Source organism: Tamandua tetradactyla, chromosome 9 (assembly GCF_023851605.1).
Source record: "Tamandua tetradactyla isolate mTamTet1 chromosome 9, mTamTet1.pri, whole genome shotgun sequence".
In the NCBI taxonomy this organism is placed as follows: Eukaryota; Metazoa; Chordata; class Mammalia; order Pilosa; family Myrmecophagidae; genus Tamandua; species Tamandua tetradactyla.
Window position 1 is genome coordinate 46,715,645 of NC_135335.1, and position 13,695 is coordinate 46,729,339.

Here is a 13,695-nt window from a genome sequence, read left to right on the forward strand (position 1 = left end):
CTGGAAGTGTCACAATAAAATCTTGAATTCATTCTACCTTCATCATTACTGAATTTCTAAGCATATATTTATGCTATACATCAAGAAAGGTTGGGATCTGATGTATACCCAGTCTGAGAGGGTAAGGTGTTTTAATTTGCTTAAGATGCCAGAATACAATATACTAGAAATAGACTGATTTTTACAAAGGGGATTTATTAAGTTACAGTTCTAAGGCCTTAAAAATGTACAAACTAAGACATTAGGAAAAGATCCTGTGCCAGTTTGAAGCTATTATGTACCCCAGAAAAGTAGTGTCCTTTAATCCTCATTCAATACTGCTGGGTAGGATCTTTTTGATTGTTTCCACGGAGATATGACCTACCCAACAATGGATGGTAACTTTTAATTAAATGGCTTCCATGGAGATGTATCTCCTCCCATTCAAGGTGGGGTAGCTTACCAGTGCCCTTTAAGAGGGAACCATATTGGAAAAAGCTCAGTACGGGCAGAGCCCACACAGCCAGAGACCACTGGAGATGAAGACAGAACACCCCCACCCCCTGGGGAAGCCACTGAAGAAGCCTGGAAAGGCTAGCCATGTGCCTTTCCACCTGAAAGAGAATCCCCGAACATCATCGGCCTTCTTATGTCAAAGTATCTTTCCCAAGTACCTGGGAAGCTTCCAGTACCTGGCTTTAATTTGGACTTTTTATAGCTTTGCCTTAATTTAGACATTTTCATGGCCTGAGAACTATAAATCTGCAATAAATTCTCTTTTTAAAAGCCATTCCATTTCTGATATATCACGTCCCACCAGCTTTTACAAACTAAAACAGATACCTTGACTCCAAAGAAAGGCCAATGTCTGTCACTTGGGAAGGCACATGGATGGTATCTGGTGGTCCTTATTCCCAGTTCCATTGTTTCCAGCTTCTGATTCTAGTGGTTTCCTCTCTAAACGTCTGTGGACCCTTACTTAGCTTCTCCTAGGCAAAACTCTGGGTTCTGGCTTGCTTTGCATCTCACAGGAAGGCACATGGTGATGTTTGCCAGACTCCTCTCCAGGCTTCTGGCTCAAAATGGCTCTTGCAGATCCTGTGTATCCTCGTGGCTTTTTCTCAGAACCCCCATATGTCTGTGTCTCTTTTAAGGACTCCAGTAAACTAATTAAGACATGTCTTAAATGGGCAGGGGTCACACCTCTATGCTAATAATTTAATGAAAAGGTTATGCTAACAATTGGGAGGGCCACATCTCCATGGAAACAATTTAATCAAGAGGTCCCATCCAACAATACTGTATCAAGATTAAAAAAACATGGCTTTTCTGGGGTACATAACAGTATCAAAACAGCACAGTAGCTTTATCATTTACACTATTTATTGGCAGATATATTTGTTTGAATGCAATACTTTCTTCATATTAAAGCTATTTTATTCCTTGGCTAGTCTTTGCATTTCTCTGTATTGCAATAAGGTAAGAGGCGTGAATATTCATTTTGTTTAACTACCCACTGAAGTCTCTAGTACCTGGACTGGTGTCCAGCCCATGCAGGTGCTGGGATTCAAGAGGACCCACTCAATATCATCTCTTTTCCCTGCTGCATTTCCAAACTTAAAGGAAGATAAATAACAGGTGACTGGATATCAAATATTAGATATTTATTGCCAAATCTATTGTGGATTTGGCAATAAATATGTGCTTGTGGAGCACATAGTTTTGTTGCATGGAAACAAAAGAGGAACCTAATATTAGACCACAGCATCAAGCCAATGTATCCAAAAGTCCAAGGAAAGTTTGACAACCACAAGCCTGCCTATGCACAGCAGGAAATGCACTTACATGATAAGGCCCAAATGAGAAAACAAAATGCCTCCTTCATGTTGGTTATTGAAGAGATCTAGAGGAAGAGCCTAAGTTGCACACTTGGAATTCTAACAAGCATTTCAAGAAGATTAGTAACAATCCTGCTCAAACACTTAGAAAAAACTGAAGAGGAGAGAATGCTACCTGACTCATTCTAAGAAGTTGAAATCATCCCAATATCAAAGCCAGGAAAAAATAAAACAAGAAAACTACAAATCAATCTTTCTAGTGAATATACATGAAAAAATTCTCAACAAAATACATGCAAATCTAATCCAGAAGGACATTAAAAGTTATATACCATAATCAAGTATGTTTTACCCAGGTATGCAAGGGTGGTTAAAAGAAAATCAATTAATATAATATGAAACATTGGCAAATTAAAGGAGAAAAATCCCATGATCTTCTTCCTGACTTTAAAGCATATTACAAAACTACAGTGGTCAAAACAGCATGATAGTGTACAAATATAGAAAGCTGGTACACGAGCAAGAACAAATATATGTCACCATCATAAGGTGTTAAAAATGGGATGGTATATGGAAAATATATAATTAATGCAAACTAGGGTCTGTGGTTAACAACGAAACTGCAATATATTCTTTCATTAACTATAAGAAAGGTGATACAGCAAATCTAAATTTCAATAAGAAGGGGAAATAAAAGATGGTACAAGATTTTTTTTTCCTGTGCAGAAGAAATGGAAATGTTCTCATATAGATTGTTCTGAATGGCTAACTATGTGGATACACAGCCAGTGATTATACAACTAGGATAGCTTATATGGTATGTAAATAAAACTGTTTAAAAAATAAACAGAAAGATACAAGCGCTGGAGAAGATGTGAAGAAGGAAGCGTACCTATGCAATAAACTGGGAAGTAAAAAGATGCAGTCCTTCTGGAGGGCAGTGAGCTATTCTACAGGAGGCTAAATATAGGGTTGCCATATAATCATGCAATCCTGTTATGAGATATATACCTAGAAGAGCTGAAGATAGGGATATGAACAGACATTTGCACACAGATGTATATGATGGCATTATTCATGATTAACAATGGATGTAACAGAAATTAGGATTTAATAAATGATTATGACTACTGAATCAATATATACAGATTTCTTTTTAGTTTTTGGTACAATACCTGAGGAAATACCTGAAATTGTGGAACTGTTACCCAGGAAACTTGACCTTTGATAATGACAGTGTAACTATTCAGCTTTTATTATGTGACCATGTGATTGTAAAAACCTGTGACTGACACCCCTTTTATCCAGTGTTATGGTTAGAAGAATCAAATAAAGGTATGCTTTAGTAAATAAAAAAGCAGAATGATAAGGATAGGTATACTGACCAATGGAATAGAATCGAGAGTTCAGAAGCAGAACTTCTTACACACATTTATGGTAGTTTGGAGCTCTTACGCACCACTGAAAAGGCCATGATCTTTTAACCCACTTCTGTGGGTGGAGACCTATTGCAGATGGGACATTTTGGTTAGGTTATTTCAACTGAGATGTGACCACTCCATTTAAGGTGGGTCTTAATCACTCTCCCACAGTCTTTTATGAGCTGATACAAGACAGAAAAGGCCCAGAGAGTCCAAAGAACCTGAGAGATGAAATTAAGGGAAACTTATTTCCTTAATTAAGAGAAAAGTCCCGGAGAAGCTAAGGGAGGATTTAACAGAGGAACCCACTGGAACCAGAACCTGAGAGCAATGAAACCCATAAGGAAAGGACCAGCAAACAGCAGTCATCTACATGTCTTCCAGGTGTCAGAGGTATGCCAGATGCCAGCAGCTTGTCTTCAGTTCAGATATCATGTTGATGCCTTAATAGGGACATTTTCACACCCTATAACTGTAAAATTATGTTATTAAAACCCATTGTAAATGTCAATCCATTTAATGATATATTGTATTCCAGTAGCTTTAGCAGACCAAAACAACAGCAAATTGATTTTTTTCTTTAATGCAATTTTATTGAGATATATTCACATACTACATAACTACCCAAAGTGTACAATCAATGGTTCACAGTAACAAATAGCTGTACATTCATCATCACAGTTGATTTTTAAACATCTTCATTATTTCAAAAAGAATAAAAATAAAAGCAAAAAAAGAGTCCCTATTCTAAACCAATAACAACTAAGGGAGAAACCTTAACAGCTATAAGTTTTCACCAAACTCCTTTGCCAGGATCCAGTCCATCACCCTGCTCGTCTCTGTCAAATCACAGGCCAATGCAATGAGCACCATACACCTCCCTTGATTTAAAAAAATAAAATTAAAAATTGAAAGCAAAAATACAGTAAAAAACAAAAAAATATTTTAAAGAATGTATCTTTCTAAAGGACTGAAGTTCAATCAAATATCTGTAAATACTAAAGGTCACAACCTTGTCAAGTGTTAACTTTTAAGTTAGATTTGGCTTTTCATTAATAGAAATCAAATTTTGTTTTGTTAAAGCAAAAGCAGGTCACTGCAAAGGGTTGTATGTAATTTTATTTCATTTCCTTCATTTGAAAGCAATACAAGGTTATCAAGCAGATGATCTTGTGTTAAATCATGAATACCAGTCAAGTCCCACATGTTAAAAACTTTTAACTTTTTTGTTTTAGTTTTCAAGTAAACATAAATATGATATATACAGGACCTAATATAGTAACGCACCATGTAACAAAGCCTAGTTCATCCATGGCTTTTAATTCTCTTAACACTATAGATAAGGACTGTATTACAGCTGCTGTAGAGGCAGAAAAATATCCATTTGGCTTCCTCTGATTACCAAAATGAGAATGACCAAAATCATGAAGAGATGACCAGACAGTTTGTTCCTGGGATCAGAGAAAATGCAGAAGTGGTGTCATTTGGATTTTTTCTGCTCATGAATGTTGCCAGCCAGTTTGGTTATGAATGTCAGGGTTACCATTTGCATTTAGGGGAATATTGTTTTCCGTGTTTTCCCTGGTATCCTGTTCTGAGGTATTCTAGGCTCTGTCTTTCAACCAAGAAAATAGACTTTTGGTGTTTCTTTTATTGAATTTTTAACAGTTTTTAGTAAATACAGGTAGTTTAATTGTTTTAAGAGTTCAAAAGATGACAAGTGTCTTTTCTAAAAATAAGACATTTCTTGACAACTTTATCATGTATAACACACTTTTGCCTGTTTTTCTGTCTCCTTGTTACAAAGAAAGAAAAAAGAAAAGGGAAATGTGTTTAAAGTTCATCAGTGTTAATTTTTTGCGACAGGGATGAAGGAAAATACACTTCTTGCGACAGGGATGAAGGAAAATACACTAAGTTCAAAAAACAATAATGAGGAAAGCTCTCTACAAAAGACTGAATGTAAAAGTAAAAAGTGCACGTAGTTGTAAAAAAAGAGTTTTTAAACATGTTTATTTTCTATGCAACTTTTCATTTTAAGTCTAATTAATAAACATGTCAAGTTGATTGCTGTAAAAAAGAACACTCAAAACTTTAATATTTTAATATTAACTTTAAAATTTCCACAGTCCCTTAAGGGGACTTTGCAAATATTTTTTTCTTCTGCCCAGATGTATAATGACATCGCACTAACCTGTACAAACCAACAAGATCTCAGTACTTATTCAAAGGTTCACACAATTATGGTATCCAAATAAACTGACCAGACAAGTTAAATTTGATAGTAGTGTGCTACCGAAAATATTAATATTGCACCAAATAAATATTTTTTCCTTTGGTCTCACATAGAAGTTGAAGTTTTAAAAAAACAGCAACACTGGGAATGCAAAGGTAGTTAAGTGGTAGAATTCTCGCCTGCCATGTGGGAGACCTGGGTTCGATTCCCAGTCCATGTGCTTTCCGCCCCCCGAAAAAAACAAATAAGCAAAACAAACTAAAATTCAACAAATGATGCTGTAATAACGGGATACTCACAAAGAAAAATAATGAAATGTGATCTCACCACACACACACACAAAAAAAACCAAAAAAACAGTCAGCATCATCCTTTACACTTTAGTGTGTTTTACCTTAGTCCCAACTAATCAGTTTCATTCACATCTCTAATTGCAGTCTGATCTCTTTTTCAGTTTTGTTAACAGTTACCATATGTAGTAATACTGATTTTCATAGCTGCAGAACTCTAGCCCTGAGTCTCAGGTGTCACACAGATACCCAAATTCAAGGGAACAGCCAAGTAATAGTTCAGCATATCAGAATTTAGAAACAGCAGTCACAACTCAGTAATAGATGTGATTGCATGTAAGAGCTTACAATCGAGAATCCGTTACCATAAGCCTTCCCCTGATAACTATTCTAAGAATTCGCACATATATAGTTAGTCCATTATAATATATTATAATCTGTATTTCACTTCTGGCTTATTTCACTCATCATACTGTCCTCAAGGTTCATTCACACAGTTACATGCCTCACAACTTCATTTTTTCCTGCAGCCGAGCAATATTCCATTGTATGCATATACCACAGTCTGCCCTTCCACTCATCAGCTGATGTACCCTTTGGCCACCCTCATCCATTGCAAACTGTGAATTCTGCCACCATAAACACCAGTATGCAAATCTGCATTCCTGTCCTGGCTTTCAATTCTTCCAAGTATATACCTAATAATGGAATTGCAGGATCATACAGCAACCCTATAGTTAGCCTCTGTGGAACCACCACACTGCACTCCTGACAGTATGCACCATTCTACTTTACCAACATGGAATAGGTCCATTTCTATGTCCACATTTTCTCCAGCACTTGCATATCTCTGTTTATTTATTTATTTTGGCCTGGGCAGGCACTGGGAATCAAACCTGGGTCTCTGGAATGGCAGGTGAGACTTCTACCACTGAGCCACCATTACACATTTCAGATTATTTTTAAAAGTTTTATTCACACACCATACAATCCATCTGTACCCATTTGAATCTGTTGTCTACCCCAGAAAATGAGGTCTAATCTCATTCAAAATTGCTAGTGGGATCTTTTGGATTGCTTCCATGGAGATGTGATCCACCCAATTGGAGGTAGTATCTTTTGATTACATAGTTTCCATGGAGATGTGTTTCTACCTAACTTCATGGTGGGTTTGCTTACTGGAGCCCATTTATCCAAAATGGAAACAGCTTCAGAACCAACAGAGCCCACACAGCCAGAGACCTTTGGAGATGCAGAAGGACAATGGCCCTAGGGAAGCCTTATGAAATGAGGAAAGAAAGCTAGCACAGGTCGCCACGCACCCTACCAGCTGAGAGAAACCCCAAATTTCATTGGCTCTTTCTGTGAAGTTAAAGTATCTTTCTCTGGATGTCTTAATTTGGACATTTTCACAACCTTGGAATTATAAACTTGCAACCTAATTCCCTTTTCAGAAGCTATTCTACCACAAGTGCATGGAACCTTGAGTAGGGCATGAGATTTTGCAAGTTTGTCCAGAGTGATGCCCCGATAAATCCCAGAGTGATTTGAACAGTGAATAAAAAGGTATTTGTAAACAGTGACTAAAAAAGAATGGTGAGAAAGGGAAAATTTCAGTCTCCCAAGTGGAGAGTTCTTGATGTTCTCCTAAGCAGTAGGGACAAAGCACAGGCTGAGCCCCCAATGTTGTGGTTGTTCATATGAAACTTAACCCCGCAAAGGATAGGCTAAGCCTACTTAAAATTAGGCCTAAGAGTCACCCCCAAGAGAACCTCTTCTGTTGCTCAGATGTGGCCTCTCTCTCTCCAGCCAACATGACATGCAAACTCACTACCCTCCCCCCCTCTATGTGGGACATGACTCCCAGGGGTGTGGACCTTCCTGACAAGGTGGGATAGAAATCCAAGAATGAGCTGAGACTCAGCACCAAGGGATTGAGAAAACCTTCTCGACTGAAAGAGGGAAGAGAGAAATGAGACAAAACGGAGTGTCAGTGGTTGAGAGATTCCAAATAGAGTCAAGAGGTTATCGTGGAGGTTATTCTTACATATTAAATAGATATCTTCTTTTAGTTAAGGTGAAATGGAGCGGCTGGGAGGAACTGCCTAAAAATGTAGAGCTGGGTTCCAGTTGCTGTGTTTCTTGAAGATGACTGTATAATGATACAGCTTCCGCACTGTGACTACGTGATTGTGAAAGCCTTGTGTCTGATGCTTCTTTTATCTACCTTATGGACTGATGAGTAAAACATATGGATTAAAAATAAATAATAGGGGAAACAAATGTTAAAATAAATTTAGTAGATTGAAATGCTAGTGATCAATGAAAGGGGGGGTTAAGGGGTATGGTATGTATGAATTTTTTTCTGTTTTCTTTTTATTTCTTTTTCTGAATTGATGCAAATGGTCTAAGAAATGATCATGATGATGAATATACAACTATGTGATGATATTGTGAATTACTTATTATATATGTAAAATGGAAAAAAGAAAAAAATAATAATAAAAAAATAAAAGCTGTCTGTTTCTGTTATATTGCATTCCAGCAACTTATAAACTAAAACAACATCCTAAGTTAACAATCAATGATCTTTATATGATCACACAGCTACACATTCACAAGCAAAATCTATGAGGACATTTCCATTTCTTCCACAAAGAAAGAAGAGAAAAAGAATTAAAAATAAGATAAAATAGAATAAAAAGGAGAAACAAGAACATCAATAATCGCATAGCTCTCCCTTATATCCCCTCTTATTGACATTTAGCTTTGGTATACTGCCTTTGTTACATTTAATGGAGGCATATTACAATTTTATTGTTAACTATATACCCTACTTTGCATTGATTGTATTTTTTTCCCTATTCCATCCCATCTTCAACCTTGTAATGCTGACATTCATTTGTTCTTCTTCATGCAAAAACATTCTTATATTTGTGTCTTTAATCCCCATCATTGTCTATTCTAGGTTTCACTAAGTTATACAGTTCTAGGCTTGATCTTTTTTCCTTCTGGTGTCATACATGCCCCTAGCCTTCCTCTTTCAACCATACTCATACTTAGCTTTGTCCAGTGTACTTACAATAGTGATACCATCAAATAGTATTACGCTATTCAGTTCTTGGTCTTCAACTAATCCTGTTGAACATCTATACTCCTTCAGCATCAGTGCCCCATCTCTACCCTTCTTCTATCTCCTAATAATCAGGGTCTCAATTTTAACTCTCAAAGTATGCTCATTAATGCTAGTTCATATTAGTGTAACCATACAGCATCTGTCCTTTGGTTTTTGGCTAATTTTCAACATAATTGCCACAATGTTCATACACATTTTTGAATGTGTCACAGCTTTACACTGAGGTATTATATCTTATTATTTCTCTCTTTTTATACTTACTGATAGTCTCCATTTCTACAATTTTTCCTATCTCCCTATAGTGCTGCCTTCAGTATTTCTTGTAAAGCAAGTCTCATTCACAAATTCTTTCAGTAACTGTCCGAAAATATTTTAAACTCTCCCTCATTTTTGGAAGACAGCTTTGTCATATATAGAATTCTTCGCTGGCAGTTTTTCTCTTTCAGTATTCTAATTATATCACATCACTGCCTTCTTGCCTCCAGGGCTTCTGCTGAGAAGTTTGCACACAGTCTTATCAATCTTCCCTTGTATGCGATAGATCAATTTTCTCTTGCTGTTTTCTAAATCTGCTCTTTCTCTCTGACATCTTACAGTCTGATTAGCAAGTAAGTGTCTTGGAGTAGTCCTATTTGGATCCACCCTGAGCTTCTCTGACCTGTAGTTTTATGTCTTTCATAAGATATAGGAAATTTTCATTATTTCTTCCATTATTTTTCCTGCATTTTCCCTCCTCTTCTTCTTCTGGGACCCCCATATCATGTATATTCATGTGCTTCATGTTGTCATTTAATTCCCTGAGACCTTGCTCATATTTTTCCATTCTTTGCCCTATCTGTTCTTTTGTATGCAGGATTTCAGATGTCCTGTCCTCATGTTCATTAATCCTTTCTTCAGTCTCTTCAAATCTGCTGTTGTATGCTATTGTGCTATTCATCTCCCCTACTGTGCCATTCATTCACATAAGTTTTGCCATTTGTTTTCAAGCTTTAAAGTTCTTCCTTATGATTGCCCAATATCTCCTTTATGTCCTTCATCTCTTTTGTCCTATCTTCCCAGAACTCACTGATTTGATCTTTTAATTGATTCAACACGCTTTTTTGAAAATATTTAATTAGTTGTACCAACTCCTACATCATCTTTAAAATGCTAGCTTGTTCCTTTGACTAGGCCATGTCTTCATTTTTCTTAGTGTGACTTGCAATTTTTTGCTGGTGTCTAAGGATCTGATTTCCTAGATGACTTTTATTCTGGAGGCTATTTTTGCTCTTACCTAAGGTTTTCTTGTTGGTTGGCTTTGTTATCTATGTGTTCTTTGGCATTTAGTTCAACTTATTCTAGACATCTGGCTAGATGTCTAGAATAATTTCAGAATTATTTCAGAATTTTTCAGCTCTTGCTTTTCTGATTCTTGTTGGTTCTATTCCTAGTCACCCTCCAAAAACAGACAACCAAAGCAGCCTGCCTCAGGGATGGGGGTAGGCACTAGCCACACAGTAAGGTTTCTGTCTGTGGATAAAACAAGTCTGCTGGGTCCCTGATTTTTTGCAGGCCCACAAGACCTGAATTTGTTTTTATGTTACTGCATTAACATATTTCTCAGCCAACAAGGGACATGTTTCCAAACAGGGGGTCTAGATCAGTCCCAATGGTTCTGACAGATTCTCTGGAGTATCTGAAAAAGTCCTCAAATTCCCCTTTATGTTCTGTTTTATCCAGCAGATAGTGCTGTTTGGTAAATGAACTGTTCTCAGATGCTGCTTGCCTTGTAGCTCAGGCTATCTCTGACCCAAAGGGGCTGGATTTGTAGGTATTCAGTGCCCTTACTTTGCCAGCAAAGTAAGTAAATTGATCCAAAATCTGGATCAATATGTGGCTTCATTCCCTACTTTATTTAGGGCAGATGACTTATTTATAGCTGACCATCAGGCTGGGGTCACACCGCCAGCTGTTTCCTTCAGGGATAAGTAAAGGGCTTTTGGACCCAGGGCTGGAAATACAGACTTATATACGTTTTCACTGACATAGACAGTTCTTCACTGATCTGGGTCTTGAGATGTCCTCCCCTGTCCCCTGGTCTGCAAATGAGGGGGTCTGTTCACTGCTGTGAGAAAATTTTTATTCTGTGTCCCCAGGGGAAGAGATTGCCCCTACTGTTTCTGTGCCCACCCATGCTGTGTGTGACAAAATGGGGTGAGGAAAGCAGTTCATCTGCTCCACTATGGAGGCTTCCTACCTGAAATTATATCTCTCTTCAATTCGGCAACTGTTGGCTCCTGCTCCAGTCTTCCTCCAGAGCTCTGAAAAATTCAGAATTGTCTTTTTTCTGTTGAATCCCTGGGGAGAGATTTTCAGCAGCTATTTTTGTTGCCACATTGATAACAACACCCCACAACTGACTTTTGACTAGATCACCAAATCCACTGAAGTGAGACAGAATAAACTGTTCAACAAATTGTGCTGAGAGAAATGGATAACCACATCCAAAAGGATGCAAGAGGATCCCTATCTCATACCTTTCATCCATTTTGAAATCAAATATATTTTTTTATTTTCAGAAGAAAATACAGGGAAATTTCTTAAAGATCTTGTGGTAGGAGGTAGTTTCCTGGACCCTGCACCCAAAGCACAAGGAATGAAAGAAGAAACAGATAAACAGGTTTTCCTCAAAACTTAATACTTCTGTGCATCAGTGGACTTTGTCAGGAAAGGAAGAAGGCAGTCTACTCAATGGAAGACAATATTTGGAAACCACATATCTGATAAGGATGAATATATAAACAAATCCTACCACTCAACATCAAAAGCACAAACAACAATTTTTAAATGGGCAAAAGACATGGATAGGCACTTTTCCAAAAAGGAAACACAAATGGCTAAAAAGCATAGGAAAAGATGCTCAGTTCCGTTAGGGAAATGAAAATTAATACATTTATTCACTGCTGGTAGGAACATAAAATGGTGCAGCTGCTCTGGATGCCCCATTCTCGGGAAACATCATATCTGATCCCGAACAAACAAATGAAGAGGGCCTCATCTCATAAATACTAACAGGATGTTAATATCTTTCAAAATGGGAACTGGGTGAGGTAAACAAAATCCAAGACCCAAATGATAAGAATAGAATAGAATGTTTGTGTACTAACTTATAAAATCTTTTCACTGCAAAAGTTGAAGCAGGATAATATTTTCTATGCTGTCATTTTCACTCTGTGAAGTAGGAACAGACAGAGAATATACTTATCACTAAAGCTTATCCTGAGGATGACTCTGGCAATTTTTATTAATTGTAAGAATGTATCATGATACTTATCCTCTCTTTGCCTAAGATTTTTCATCTATCAATGTGAACAATAATTATGACCATCTCCTATGTAATATTTTGTGAGGAATAATAAGTGAGTGCACTAAATGTACAGAGAATTTTGTCTGGCGTACATTAAAGTTTCAAGCAGGATTTATTATGACCAGAAAACCCTCCTATGCTTTAAAAATAAAGGTCAATTCTCTTCTGAGAAATTTTTATCAAATTAGAAAAATGTATGCAAATCGATAAAAACCATAACGAAGAACTGAACTAGAAATCCAACAGATCAATACAAGTACCTTCAATCACCGAGAATATACGAGCGATTGCTTACAATTTTCTTAATGCATACCATTTTTTCGAAATCTTAATGCATTCTTATTAGCACAGCAACATCTTTACGAGCTGGGTCACGGATTTAAAGTAAAATATTGTACTTAAAAATCTTTACATGATATTCGCGGGAGGGTGCTGCGAGCGCACTGCCCCTACCGCCCTCTTGCACCCAGCCAGCCCCCGCGATGAACGGACGCGTGGGCTCTCGCGAGCCCCGGTGACGGCAACCGCGCTTCTGGGACACTCTCCGCACCAAAGGCCGGGCCAGCTACCCGCTCCGGCCGGTTGAGGTGAGAGGCCCTCGAGAAAGGCCGACTCACTTACCAGAGCTATGGTCGCTGTCCCCACCTTGCGTCCATCCCGATGGCCTTACAAATCCCAGAACGCTGCTGCCTTTGCGATCTCAAGTGTTATGGACGCTGGCGGAAGCTCCCGGGAGTACGGAACTCTCGCGTTAATAGGCCTTTTCTCCGCGACCAGGAGAAGGAACGCTCTTCCGGTGTCGTCTCCTCACGCTCACCAGTGAGGCACGGAGATGGACGATTGATCTGTTCCTTGCCTGTAGGCGCGTACTCCGCCGCAGAAGCCCATCTCCCTAAACTTCAAGGTGAGAACAATGACGAAAGAGCCGCCATATTTCATCGATTTTAAGACGCATGTTTTTTTGCATTTTAACATTTCTAAAAAGTGAGGATGTGTCTCAGTGAATGGTGTTTTCTTGCAGAATTGGCAGTATTTTCTCGTTCCTAGTGACTCAGGAAACAGTCTTGCATCTTGAAACAGATGGCATCGTAGGTTCGATGAAACGCAGTAGATAGGACTTTATAACGCAATTGATGGCACATGTGAAACCAATTCGTCGTGAAGGGTCTGCAGGAAGAGTCCTTTTGTTCCCAGAACTGTTTTTGTTTTGTTTTGGGTGCATGGTCTTGGAATCGAACCCGGGTCTCCCGCATGAAAGGCGAGCATTCTACCACTGAACTACCCACGTACCCTCTCCTGAACTGTTTTTAAAACTGTTTTCAGGTGATCATTCGTGTTTAGGGGGCAATTATCATATGTGGACCGTTTTCCGGTCTGGGAGGAGCCAATTCTGTAAGCTCAGGCACCCAAGATTGTTGGCCCAGTAAGAACCTCAACAAAGTGGCTCCC

At 38.2% G+C, this 13,695-nt stretch overlaps 1 protein-coding gene across 1 annotated transcript in view; it reads right to left on the minus strand.

The window, feature by feature from the left end:
• LOC143647081 (uncharacterized) overlaps positions 1-13,059 on the minus strand; it is a 61,999-nt gene extending 48,940 nt beyond the window's left edge. Inside the window, exons 1-2 of the mRNA XM_077116707.1 lie at positions 12,868-13,059; positions 11,137-11,237 (exon numbers count right to left, since the gene is read on the minus strand). The gene's annotated coding sequence lies outside the window, so the exon portion shown is untranslated. The remainder of the gene's footprint in view (positions 1-11,136; positions 11,238-12,867) is intronic.
• Between the last annotated feature and the right edge of the window lie 636 nt (positions 13,060-13,695).